The following is a 14,841-nucleotide window of genomic DNA, read 5'->3' on the forward strand; positions in this document are numbered from 1 at the left end:
TGCCGCCCTCACATAAGCCCGCCATCGGTCCCTATCCTGAGCAAGTTTAATCCAGTCTCTATCATCATATCCCACCTCCCTCAAATCCATTTTAATATTATCCTCCCATCTACGTCTCGGTCTCCTCAAAGGTCTGTTTGCCTCCGGCCTCCCAACTAACACTCTATATGCTTATCTGGATTCGCCCATACGTGCTACATGCCCTGCCCATCTCAAACGTCGGGATTTAATGTTCCTAATTATGTCAGGTGAAGAATACAATGCGTGCAGATCTGTGTTGTGTAACTTTCTCCATTCTCCTGTAACTTCATCCCTCTTAGCCCCAAATATTTTCCTAAGAACCTTATTCTCAAACACCCTTAATCTCTGTTCCTCTCTCAACGTGAGAGTCCAAGTTTCACAAACATACAGAACAACCGGTAATATAACTGTTTTATAAATTCTGAATTATAATAATAATTATAGTAATTATTTATAAATAAGTGAACTTTAATTTAAAATTTAAAATATTTCCTTAGACATTATATTTACTCATAAAATCTACATCAGTTTGCTTATAAACCTTGCATCTTCATCTTGTAAAAATTTCAATCGGATATCTTCAGTAATTCCTGAGGTAATGGAGCATTAAATAAAAAAATTCAAAATTGGCGCATTACGGGATAGGCAATTAATCTTCCTTTAAGATCTCATAAATTCACGTAAAATTGCTGTTCAGTATTGTAGGCTTAATCACTTTCTATATTTTTATTTACGAAAGTCGGAATTCGAAAGTGGTAAGTATTTATACAGGGTGTTAATAAACTACAACAAAATGTTTTCTGTAAGAGTACAGAGGTTTCTAGCGGGTAACACTGGTCAACAATGATTTTGTTAAATGTACAATTTCTGCTGTTTCTTATATAATGTCATCTGCTGATTCCAAAAATAAAGTCACAATTTTTCTACCACCCACCTATTTTTTTTTTTTTTGTAATTTTAGAAAAATTGATTTATTTTTATTGCTATATACAGTTATTAACATGCCAATGGAAAGAAACATTTCAAATATTACATTTTATTGCTTTAACAATTGACCTATAACTTCAGATCACTGTTGCCTGTGAAGTCATAATTCATAAAAATAAATGTTATTCTTCTAGGTGTGGTAAAAGTATCTTATATAGTGAATACTTCGAAATACTGTGTAAATCACAAACAAATTTTATTCCATTTGTGGGTAGTTAACTTTGAAAGTAGAGAGGTGAATTTTACTACACTAGCTTACGAGTGTTTTGATTGCAAATTAGACGAGGTCAGAAACTGGGTCTCGTAAATCTGTTCTGCTCCATGTAATTCTATTAGCCTAACCGGTTGGCTAAACGGATCCGGTCATATGCCTTTTCCAGCTCCAATGATATGCCGGGAACCTAAGGATCATTCAACAGATTGGTACTTTCTAGGAACCACAGATCAAAAGATTACAGACAACTTGTCAAAGAATTGATTCAGGACTATGACATGATGGACTGTCATGTATATCTCAAAATAACGTCTTGGATTCTCATCTATTTTTCTTTCCTCAAAATAAATATGATTTTATGTAAAACTAGCCGTACCCGTGCGCTCCGCTGCACCCGTTAGAAATAAATATAAAGTAATTACATAATTAAAATAGGACGTTTGATCCAGGGAACATTCGTGTTTGATATAAGGATAAATCGTTTAATATGTTACTTAATTTAAATTGTATTTGCATAATTAAAATGCGATCATTTTGATCCAGAGACCACTCATTTGGTCATAAAAATTAGTTTAGGAAATACAGGAAACGAATGTACAGAATAGCCTATCAAGTTTTCTGTGCATAAGAAGCTATTTTAATCTTGACTGTCCGTGATTCACTCAGAAGTTACTGTAATAACATTATAGCATTATGTCCATCTAGAGAAACTACACTTTCCAATGGTGAATTAATAATTAATTATACAAATCGGTTAATTTAGCTTCCGATATTACTTCATAGAAACACAGAAACATTCTCTGCAGGCTATCTTTCATAGCTTTCGATTGTTGCTGTCCAAGGCCCCTTATAGACGAAGTCATTTGTTTTTTAATTCATTACACGGTCTTAGATGGCAGTTATTTTAATTTTAAAACTCATTTATCTCATTAAATATCAGTCCTATCAAAATTTTTCAAGGAATAAAACTTATCGCAAATTATTTTTGAAGAAACTTTTATTATGTAACATTTTTCACAAAAATCAATAATAAGCGAGATATTTCGATTTATTTAATTCAGGCCCGCTTATAACCCCCCCCTTTTAAATGTATTTTGAATGCCATATAGCCTAAAATCTAAGTTACAACGAACTTAATTTATATTCCAATTTTCATCGAAATCCGTTCAGCCATTATCGCGTGAAAAGGTGGCTGGCAGGCAGGCAGGCAGGCAGACAGGCAGGCAGGCAGGCAGGCAGACAGACAGACAAAAATTAAAAAAGCGATTTTCGGTTTCAGGGTGGTTAATTATATATGTTAGGACCAATTATTTTTGGAAAATCGAAAATTACCAGAAAAATTTCGGCTACAGATTTATTATTAGCATAGATGTTACAAGGTATCAATACTAGAAAAGTGTGAAATACATTTCATATAATTACTCAAAAACCCTGAGTGATAGAAAAATTTTGACAACAGACCTGAAATCAGTACGAAAAATTCTATAAGAATCAGTCTTTCTTTATCGTTTAACAAAAATAAGTTTAATTTTGTTGACCAGTGATATAATTAAAAAACAGTAAAACCATGGAAACTAAAGTAAAATGTTTGTAGTACAGAACATTAAAGTAAATACAATTCTGAACTTGTAAATGAATAGTAAAGCGAAATATGGTTACAAATTTGTATTAGAATGAATTCACGTCTTCTTTGTCATCATTAGAAATGGGCCACGGATCTACATGCTATCTCACATAAACTTCAACAACTTCAAAATTAATGCTTCCAGAAAATCGGAGTCTTAGATTTCGATTGTTACTCTCAAAGCAGGAGAGTTCTGATCTCTTGTCTAGCGAGGACCATTCATTCATTCATTTATTTTATTCCATAGATCTTACATGAGCAATGAAGCTTTAAGATGTGGAACAAGTCAAAATTTTACAATATTACAATTACAATTTTTACAAATTTTTATAGTTTTACAATTTAGTAATTTTCTACAATTTTTATAATTTTGTGCAATTTTTTACTTTTTTTTTTTTCCGAGATGTAGTGAGATGAGATGAGGTCCGAGGATTCGCCAAAATATTACCCGGCATTTGCCTTTTGGGAAACCTCGGAAAAACCCAACCAGGTAATCAAATCAAAGGGGGGTAATCAAATCAAAGGGGTTGATGCCAAGGACTCGCCATAGAACATCCGGCTTCAGTCCCACGGCTGGGGAAAACCTCGGAAGAAACCAAAGTCCAAAGGGGGATCCAACCCAAGCCCGAACGCAGCTCCGGATCAGCAGCCCAGCGAGTCTGCCGACTGAGCTACATCGATGGCTCTACTAAAAGTATACAATACATAGCCAATCAGATTATTAAATTTACAAACGCAAACGATCATTCATAAGTTGAGCTATATTATAATACAAAACAATTTAATTAAATTTAAGGCATAAACAATTCAACGAGTTGTGATATACAGAAATTGATAATACATATCATGCAAACTACTTCAAATTACAAACACAAACAATTTATCAGTAGAGCTATATAGATTACTATTCAATTTAAAGCATATACAATTCATCGGCCAAAACTATACAAATATATACAATACAAAGTAGCATACTTTCATTAAGCTATACAAATTTGTGCAATTAATATCAAGTAGATTAATTCAATTTATAATCATAAACAATTCATCAGTTGAGCTATACATATTACCATTCAATTTACAGTAGGTCTATATACAATTCATCTGTAGAGCTACACAGACTAGTAATCATTTTAAGAACATATACAATTCATCAGCCAAACTATACAAACATATACAATCAAATTAGTTCAATTTACAAACTTATTTTCGTTAAGCTATACAATTCATATGAAGTAGATTAATTCAATTTATAAAAAGGTAAAGGTATCCCCGTAACTTGCCATGAAGGCACTTGGGGGGCATGGAGGTAGAGCCCCATGCTTTCCATGACCTCGGCACTAGAATGAGGTGGTGTGGTCGGCACCACGCTCTGACCGCCTTTTACCCCCGGGAAAGACCCGGTACTCAATTTTATAGGAGGCTGAGTGAACCTCGGGGCCGTTCTGAAAGTTTGGCAACGAGAAAAAATCCTGTCACCACCTGGGATCGAACCCCGGACCTTCCAGTCCGTAGCCAGCTGCTCTACCAACTGAGCTACCCGGCCGCCCAATTCAATTTATAAGCTTAAACAATTCATCAGTTGACCTATACAGTATACTATTCAATTTACAGTACATACAATTCATCAGTTATGCAAAACAAAAAAAATACAATACATAGTAAACAGATTAAGTCAATATAAGAACATATTTTAGTTGAGCTATATAAAATTGTACATGTCATTTAAGTAGAATAATTCAATTCACAAGCATAAACAATTCATCAATTGTGTAGAAGGTATGAGTATGTAGAAATTTGGTTAATTCTTTTCTGAACCTTTTCTCGTGGTTCTTCAAATCTTTAAGATAATTAGGCAGTGCATTGAAGACTGTTATACATGAATAGCGAACTCCTTTTTTAAAACAGCTTAGACTAACAGAGGGTAGATGACGGCCCACCTCTCAACAACTAGCATTGCCTAGGCTTTTAACACCTTTGGCTGTTCAGTCATGTTTCCCCCCCCCCCTCATGAGGATAGCTTTTTGGTTACGTCCATTTTCGACTTTCCCCTTCAAAATTCTCTAATATTTCTTCATATGGAACGGCGAAAATCGGAGTGAGAGAAGTGGTCAAACGGCTTGGAGCTCACATAAACAATTTCTCTTAGAATAATTTCGAGGGAAAAATTGTTCCGGAGCCGGGTATCGAACCCGGGACCTTTGGTTTGACGTACCAACGCTCTACCACTGAGCTACTCGGGAACTCTAACCGACACCGATCCAATTTTTCCCTCTATATCCACAGACCTCAAAGTGGGCTGACAACCGTCAAGCAACCAACTTCGAGTGCACACTAACTCCGTGTGACTTAAATTGTGGTTTTCTGTTAACGAACAGTGACGTGTATTATGCAAATCAAGATTTTCAGGTATAACTCCCTGTAAAGTTGATTTGAATAATTTCGAGGGAAAAATTGTTCCGGAGCCGGGTATCGAACCCGGGACCAAATTTTTCCCTCGAAATTATTCAAATCAACTTTACAGGGAGTTATACCTGAAAATCTTGATTTGCAATTTCTCTTAGTTCCAAATTTCCTGGGAGAATTTGATCGCTTTTTAAAATCCATCACACTGCGTTGGATTCGAACCCGTGAATTTCATATTCAGAAATAAAGCATGGGGACCGCTAGCCCAACTCTCTTTCTTTAAAAAGAGAATGAATTTTTTAAGTTCCAGGTCGGGAATCGAACACTACCAGTGGTGTGACAGAGCAGGTCAATAAACTTCGTACAACAGTAAAAAACGAAAACCAGAAATCCAGATGAAAGCCTGTAATTAGTGCAGCTGGAAACCTTATTAATTACTAATATGACCGTACAAAGCAGCACCAGCGATCCTGTCAACGAAACTCGAGAGACATTTATGGCGATCAGAAAAATTAATTGATTTGCTGGACCATAGTGGATGGAGAGTACAGGATCAGGACAATCAATAAAGGTTGACATTGTCTGATTTGGGGAAACTGTAAAGCTGTAAAAAATCAACTAGGATTTTATTTTCATACGTTGGTAACACTACAATACGACACCACAGAAAAGGGTTTCGAAGAGTATAATATACGTAGGCCTCAAAAGCTGGACTCTAAAAAAAGATTTTTTTTATTTAATTTGTCAGCTTTCGACACAATTATCTTGCAATATACCGGGTGTTCATTTCAAAATATCTAGTCTGCTGTCAAAAAAATCTGGAAGTTAGAATTTATAAAACAGTTATATTACCGGCTGTTCTGTATAGTTGTGAAACTTGGACTCTCACTTTGAGAGAGGAACAGAGATTAAGGGTGTTTGAGAATAAGGTTCTTAGGAAAATATTTGGGGCTAAGAGGGATGAAGTTACAGGAGAATGGAGAAAGTTACACAACGCAGAACTGAACGCATTGTATTCTTCACCTGACATAATTAGGAACATTAAATCCAGACGTTTGAGATGGACAGGGCATGTAGCACGTATGGGCGAATCCAGAAATGTATATAGTGTTCTTTGGGAGGACGAAGGGGAGGCAGAGACGTAGATGGGAGGATAATATTAAAATGGATTTGAGGGAGGTGGGATATGATGATAGAGACTGGATTAATCTTGCTCAGGATAGGGACCGATGGCGGGCTTATGTGAGGGCGGCAATGAACCTGCGAGTTCCTTAAAAGCCAGTAAGTAAGTAAGTAAGTGAATTTCAAAATTTCCCATCTTCAATAGTTATAGGGACTTATTTTGAGGAAAAACACGTCGAATTAGTTTTGGAGGGGGAAGTTCAAAACAATTGATGATTGAATTTTTTGTTCCACTTCTTCACCCCCCCCCCAACCTCAGTTTTGAATCTCAAATTGCACCCCTATCTTCAGGCACATTATTTAAAAGGGGATGATAAATCCTATCTGTCTACTGAATAAAATCCAGGAATTGCGAGAAATCGAACTTCTGTCACACCCGGTATATACTCCTGATCTTACGCCTTCAGACTGGAATGTTTCGAACCACGGGCCATTTCCTGCGTGGAAGAAATTTCCAAAACTTGGAAGTTGTTGAAATGGGTATCACTGAATTCTTGGCATCAAAAACCAGAAACTGGTACCGTCACTGGACAACAAACCTCCCTGAAAGGTGGCTTAAGACCTTAGAATCTAATGGCCTTTACTTTGTGGATTAGATGAATTTCTTGTCACAACACACTGTGACTAAAATTTCCTTCAAAATCGACATTATTTATTCGGCAGTGTCTACATTTCTACCTCACCTGAAATTCACAATTTTTCACTGCAGATAACAAAGGTATTCAATATTGCAACAAAAGTTTCTATTTTTTTCGTAATCGAATTGTACCAGACTTTCGCTCAGTAGATCATATGCCGAGGGGGTTGGAGGTGAGATTCCCTGGAGAGGGTTGCGATGTGCCAGTGGCAATTACCCCAAGATGCTTGGGGGAGGGTAAGGTCTCGGGGGTGACACCATATCCTATCCGCTCTCAATGAGCCCCTCAAACATTAACCACTTCCATATATGTGACCCGCCACACTCATACTCCTAAAAGAGGTTGCCAAGGAGATCACTAGAGAAATGTCTTCTTGAGCGAAAACAGTTGAAGTAGCACTTATTCAAGCTCTCTGAATTTATCCATGTTGTAGAGAGTCACTTGTGAACCAGGACAATAAATTCAAAAGCAGTTGAAAAAGAATATGTACAGGTCCGGACTCATTCGTTATTTACACAGATATATAATGGATTGTGATTCTTAGTCTATACTAGGTGAGTAAAAAGTATGCTAACTGCTTGCAGCTTTCCTATTTTTAATGTAATGGAAACATTCTACTGTCGATAATTACAGGAATGAAAAAAAAAAAAAAAACAAAAAAAAAAACAATATCTATACTAATAATAAATCTCTAGCTGAAATTTTTCTGGTAATTTTCGATTTTCCAAAAATAATGGTCCTAACATATATAATTAACCACCCTGAAACCGAAAATCGCTTTTTTGAAATTTTTGTTTGTATGTCTGTCTGTCTGTCTGTCTGTCTGTCTGTCTGTCTGTCTGTTAGCTTTTCACGCGATAATGGCTGAACAGATTTCGATGAAAATTGTAATATAAATTAAGTTCGTTGTAACTTAGATTTTAGGCTATATGGCATTCAAAATACATTATTTAAAAGGGGGGTTATAAGGGGGCCTGAATTAAATAAATCGAAATATCTCGCTTATTATTGATTTTTGTGAAAAATGTTACATAACAAAAGTTTCTTTAAAAATAATTTCCGATAAGTTTTATTCCTTGAAAAATTTTGATAGGGCTGATATTTAATGAGATAAATGAGTTTTAAAACTAAAATAACTGCCATCTAAGGCCGTGTAATGAATTAAAAAACAAATGACTTCGTCTATAAGGGGCCTTGGACAGCAATAATCGAAAGCTATGAAAGATAGCCTATATATAATGTTTCTGTGTTTGTATGAAGTAATATCGGAAGCTAAATTAACTGATTTGTATAATTAATTATTATTTCACCATTGGAAAGTGTAGTTTCTCTAGATGGACATAATGCAATAATGTTATCACAGTAACTTCTGAGTGAATTGAGGACAGATAAGATTAGAATAGCTTCTTATGCACAGAAAACTTGATAGGCTATTCTGTACATTCGTTTCCTGTATTTCCTAAAATAATTTTTATGACCAAATGAGTGTCTCTGGATCAAAATGATCGTATTTTAATTTTTTAATTCAATTTAAATTAAGTAACATAATAAACGATTTATCCTTCTATCAAACACGAATGTTCCCTGGTTCAAATGTCCTATTTTAATTATATAATTACTTTATATTTATTTGTAACGGGTGCAGCGGAGCGCACGGGTACGGCTAGTTTTCAATATATTTAAAGAAAAAACTGCGTTTTTCAATTGTAAATAGCGTGCCAAGAAGCTTTTCTTCAAAAGCACCGTGTATTCACGTTTAAATTTTTTTATTCTTCAGGTTTCAAAGCATAGAAATGACAATTTTTCAATTTATGAAATATTGCATTATATTGTAAACATTTTCTCAAATTTCTGATCCCAATAGATGTGTTCAAAGTAAGGATAGAGGAAGAAATGTCAGAGGAAAGAGGAATAGGGAGAGGATGCCCTTTATGACCTATCCCGTTCAACATATACTTGAAGGATTTAGTGAAGAACTGTTTTCAGAACATGGGAGGAGTGATAGTAGGAGAAAGAAGAATAAAGTGCATAAGATTTACTGATGATATGGCGTTGTTATCAGAAGAGGAGATGATACTGAAGGATATGCTACTGAAGATAAATGACAGCTGTGAGCAGTATGGGATGAAGATAAATGCAAACAAGACGAAGACCATGGTTATCGGAAGAAAAGTAAAGAAGGTAAACTTCCGAATTCTAAATGAGGAAGTAGAGCAAGTGGACAGCTTCAAATACTTGGGGTGTACTGTAAGCAGTATCATGAGCTGCTGCCAGGAAGTCAAAAGGAGGATAGCAATGGCAAAGGAAGCTTTTAATAGAAAAAGGAGCATCTTCTGCGGACCTCTGGAGAAAGAACTAAGGAAGAGACTGGTGAAGTGCTTTGTGTGGAGTGTGGCATTTTATGGGGTAGAAGCATGGACATTACAACGAGTGAAGAGAAGCGAATAGAAGCATTTGAAATGTGGATATGGAGAAGAATGGAGTGTGTGAAATAGACAGACAGAATAAGAAATGAAGCTGTGTTGGAAAGAGTGGGTGAAGAAAGAATGATGCTGAAACTGATCAGGAAGAGGAAAAGGAATTGGTGGGTCACTGGCTGAGAAGAAACTGCCTACTGAAGGATGGGCTGGAAGGAATGGTGAACGGGAGAAGAGTTCGGGGTGGAAGAAGATATCAGATGATAGACGAGATTAAGATATATTGATCGTATGCAGAGTCAAAAGGGAAGGAGGAGGAAAAGGAAGAATGGACAATGCTGGGTTTGCAGTGTAGAAGGGAATAAAACAATGAAATAACGAATGAATATGAGAGATAAAGAGGTAAATTACTAAAAATGGGAAGGTGAAAGAGATAACGAAGTGCAACAATAATTCAGAAAAATATAAAAGTAAATGAAAGAAATATGGTACACAATTGTGAAGAAATTCATCGAGGAAAAGAAGAAATTCAATGCGGTTGTCTTATTTAGCATGCAACGCATCTCAGAGTCGAACACAATAGCGGATAAGTTATTCTTGAAGTGTTCGTGTTCCCACATAATTCAGTTCCCCTCCATTTTCTCTCACAGCGACATTTTTCACGTTGGCTTTCCTCTGAGGCAATCATAGACATTGTAACATAAATATACCAACTGAAGTCACAGCTCTTTAATTTTTTAGCATCGCGAATGAATCTCAACGTTGCTAGGAGACGAGAAATGTCATCTATAACTCGATTTCTGTGCATGGATTTATATTGTCTGTAGTACACTGCTGGAATAGACGAAATGTACAGCTGTAATTTTCGCCGAGGTTACGCGTTTGAAGCCAGAGAGCGCATTAGTTGATTACAACTTGGAACAGGAAAGCCAAGGGGCAGCCAGTTAGCAAGATAGAGTTCTGTGCTCACTAGATAAAACAACTAATGGCCCATGTTAGTTTCATTTCAAACTGTAAGACATTACAGATAGTTCATATTGCTCAAGTTTTATACGAAGTTTAAATTCTGGGTTTTCGAACGAGTTGACTAAGAACACCTTGTTCGGAAGGCTATAGTTCGAATCCGGCATAACTTGAGACTGTTTGTCACGATTAAACAATTATCAAATTATACATTAATATATATAATATACAGGGTGATCTAGAATAGAGACAAAACCTTGCTTTATTGGAATATAGCTGATAAATATGTAAATGTTTTTAAATAGGGGATATAATAATAATATTAAACTGCCCCCCATTGAGGGTAGCCCTTACAGACTCAGTTAACATAGATATTAAATTTTAAAGAAGACAAACAAAGAAAGGGGCGTGAAAAATTACAATTTCTATTAATGTGGCACCATGTGATTAATTATTGCCTCAGTTTCTAGGAAAATTTACATAAAAAATTGACGGATTTTCTGGAAAGTTCGTAACACTTCGATTTTCATTTGTCAGCCGATCAATTTACTCCTCTGTTCTTAAAGTACTATTATGTACATTAGTATTTTGTTATGATTTAATGTAACGAATTGTATCCATGGAGACAGGATTTGGAACGAGGTAATAAACTTTGTGCGAGATCGTGAGTATTTGCTTGGTTTCCGCACAAAACCAATCCGTGGAAAGTAAAAAATTCCACATTCAGTATTCCCAACCTAACACACATAACACTTTCCCTCTTCTTACCGCTTAAGTGACATATTGATTTTACTGCTTTAGGCTTTTAACATATTATTTTTAGAGACGTTCAATATAGTAATAATTATAAATTGGAAACTTACCACTGCAATTTCACCTAAATTGCACTGTTAATTATTGTTTTTAAATATTTGCAAAAATTAAGTAAACCCTACAACTCCACTAAAAATACTGCATTCGTGATGCAAGTGACATTAAGGAAGCCGTGAAAAAAAATCAACAAACTTGCCGATGTTATTACTGCAATATGTAATATAAATAATATTGCTAAAATATTAAAATGAAAAATAAATCATTACATAAACTTACCGTTTGTTTTAAGTTCGCATTTATAGACTGGGGAAAAAAAAGACAGACGTATATCACGGCCTGCTGAAGTATACTAAACACAGAAAACATTTTAAAGCAACAATGTTGAAGATAGATATTTTTGTTTTGCTAATTTGCCGTCATTGAACAGAAACCAAGATGGAGATTTCATTGCAACTAATTAGAAATTCCTCTTTCAGGTATGTAATAAACGATCTTCGCACAAAATAATGTACGATACACGAGAGGTGTGTTTTCTTTCAATTCTCGGAAATTAAAAAAGCTCAACTACGTTTCGCTTTTTCAATCTTTTCCTCGAACATGAAAACTTCAACATACCGCTCTTGTAACGCATATTACTATTACAAACTATGTCTAATTTCGTTGTAACAGTAGAAAGACAGAATAGCTGTTTGAAATGAGAGTTACTGATAGTTTTGCTAACATAATATCGGGGCATTCTGACACTTACGAAATGCAGAGAAACAAACACATGTAAGAAGTGTTGTAAATATTCTAGGAAAAATCTAAACGCAGTGTTTCATTCAGCTGTGCATAATGGTTAAGATTCTAAGAGCTCTTCCAGTACAGTTTCTTCATACAGCTAAGATAACAAACAATTGGTAAACGAAAGTAGCTGTCATGCTCCACTTCTATTACAAATCTTTCATATTAAGGGAACTGGGTAGTGATACTGTGCGATTAAAAAATTTCAATACAAAAGTTTAGTTGAATATTTCTAGGCTTCTAGTACTCAGAAAGGAATAAAAATTTCCAGATTTATGCAATCAATCATTCTGAATTCAGTGGTATAAAAGACAACTAATTAGGTTCGTATCCAAGTGCAAAAGAAAGGCCCTAACTGATAACCTGTTTTCCAACTTTGCTAGGTGTATCTCATTCTTCAGGTGCACATTACTTGCTACTATCTTCATTCATATACCTTGTATTTTTTAAGTTATCCAGTTTGTGTATTGTAAATTCCAAAGCAAAATTTAGTTAAATATTTCACCTCTAGTGAAACAGAAAAAAATATTGAATTTTGTTTAAAATTTTTTACAATTTTTTCAATGCATATACATTTTTTTCTCATGTTATGTGTGTGACATTCTTATAACCGTAGGTCTACAATGTAGAACACGGGCTGCAGAAAACACTGTAAAAATTTCATGTAAATTGATTCAGTAATTTCAGAGAAAAATGCACTTAAGTTTGAAAATGTCAACTTACGGAAAAGTGTATAAAAAAAATGTATGAATTACATGCACCGCCAAATTTAAAGACGTAATTTAAAAGGCTTATCTGCAGAAATACCCTCCACAATATTTATATTGTTTTAAAGACCAGTTTTGTAATTTATTTTAAAACACAAAATAAAAAATCGGGTTTTTGACCCCTATTCACTACCTGGTTCCCTTAAGATTTATAACAAAAAATAAAAAGTCAATGAATTTTGAAATGAAATTTTAAGAGACAATATATAGAGAAAATATGACATTTTTGGACAAAAAAGAAACATTTTCTGTAAATCATTCCTATTACCCTACTATACATGCTTCCAAAGTTTCAAGTGTATAAGAAGATTTGAAACCCTTCTAATGACGTCATAATATTAAAGTTACACGCTCTTGAAGTACCAACTTTAAAGCCATTTTTCTCCGTTATAGGCTACCATTTTGTGTGTATTTCTCTTGCCCAATTCACTAAGGCTTCTAGAATATTCTATATTTTGTGCCTGGATTTTCTCTAAATCTCCAACTTTTAACAATTCATTTAGTACTCTGCCCAAGGGCAGGTCTTTCACTGCAAACCCAGCTCTCTACAGTCTTTCCTATTTTCTGCCTTCCTCTTAGTCTCCGCATATGATCCATGTATCTTAATGTCGTCTATCATCTGATATCTTCTTCTGCCCCGAACTCTTCTCCCGTTCACCATTCCTTCCAGTGCATCCTTCAGTAGGCAGTTTCTTCTCAGCCAGTGACACAGCCAATTCCTTTTCCTCTTCCTGATCAGTTTCAGCATTGTTCTTTCTTCACCCACTGTTTCCAACACAGCTTCATTTCTTATTCTGTCTATCCATTTCACACGCTCCATTCTTCTCCATATCCACATTTCAAATGCTTCTATTCGCTTCTCTTCACTTCGTCGTAATGCCCATGTTTCTGCCCCCATACATTGCCACACTCCATACAAAGCACTTCAGTAGTCTCTTCCTTAGTTCTTTTTCCAGAGGTCCGCAGAAGATGCTCCTTTTTCTATTAAAAGCTTCCTTTATCATTGCTCATGTTACTGCTTATAGTACACTCCAAGTATTTGAAGTATATTATATTATATTATATTATATTATATTATATTATATTATATTATATTATATTATATTATATTATATTATATTACTTAGTGGCTTTTAAGGAACCCGGAGGTTCATTGCCGCCCTCACATAAGCCCGCCATCGGTCCCTATCCTAAGCAAGATTAATCCAGTCTCTATCATCATATCCCACCTCCCTCAAATCCATTTTAATATTATCTTCCCATCTACGTCTCGGCCTCCCCAAAGGTCTTCTTTCCCTCCGGCCTCCCAACTAACACTCTATATGCATTTCTGGATTCGCCCATACGTGCTACATGCCCTGCCCATCACAATGTTAATGTTCCTAATTATGTCAGGTGGAGAATTCAATGCGTGCAGTTCTGTGTTGTGTAACTTTCTCCATTCTCCTGTAACTTCATCCCTCTTAGCCCCAAATATTTTCCTAAGCACCTTATTCTCAAACACCCTTAACCTATGTTCCTCTCTCAAAGTGAGAGTCCAAGTTTCACAACCGTAAAGAACAACCGGTAATATAACTGTTTTATAAATTCTAACTTTCAGATTTTTTAACAGCAGACTGGATGATAAAAGCTTCTCAACCGAATAATAACAGGCATTTCCCATATATATTCTGCGTTTAATTTCCTCCCAAGTATCATTTATATTTTTTACTGTTGCTCCAAGATATTTGAACTTCTCCACCACTTCGAAAGATAAATTTCCAATTTTTATATTCCCATTTCGTACAATATTCTGGTCACGAGACATAATCACATACTTTGTCTTTTCGGGATTTTCTTCCGAACCTATCTCTTTACTTGCTTCCAGTAAAATTTCCGTATTTTCCCTAATCGTTTGTGGATTTTCTCCTAACATATTCACGTCATCCGCATAGACAAGCAGCTGATGTAACCCGTTCAATTCCAAACCCTCTCTGTTATCCTGGACTTTCCTAATGACATACTCTAGAGCAAAGTTAAAAAGTAA

General features: G+C 35.3%; 1 non-coding gene across 1 annotated transcript; it reads right to left on the reverse strand.

The window, feature by feature from the left end:
- Positions 1 to 5,017: 5,017 nt before the first annotated feature.
- On the reverse strand, positions 5,018 to 5,089 carry TRNAD-GUC (transfer RNA aspartic acid (anticodon GUC)). Its single transcript has one exon. It is a non-coding gene; the product is annotated as a tRNA-Asp (tRNA).
- Between the last annotated feature and the right edge of the window lie 9,752 nt (positions 5,090 to 14,841).

Source organism: Periplaneta americana, chromosome 7 (genome assembly GCF_040183065.1).
Source record: "Periplaneta americana isolate PAMFEO1 chromosome 7, P.americana_PAMFEO1_priV1, whole genome shotgun sequence".
In the NCBI taxonomy this organism is placed as follows: domain Eukaryota; kingdom Metazoa; phylum Arthropoda; class Insecta; order Blattodea; family Blattidae; genus Periplaneta; species Periplaneta americana.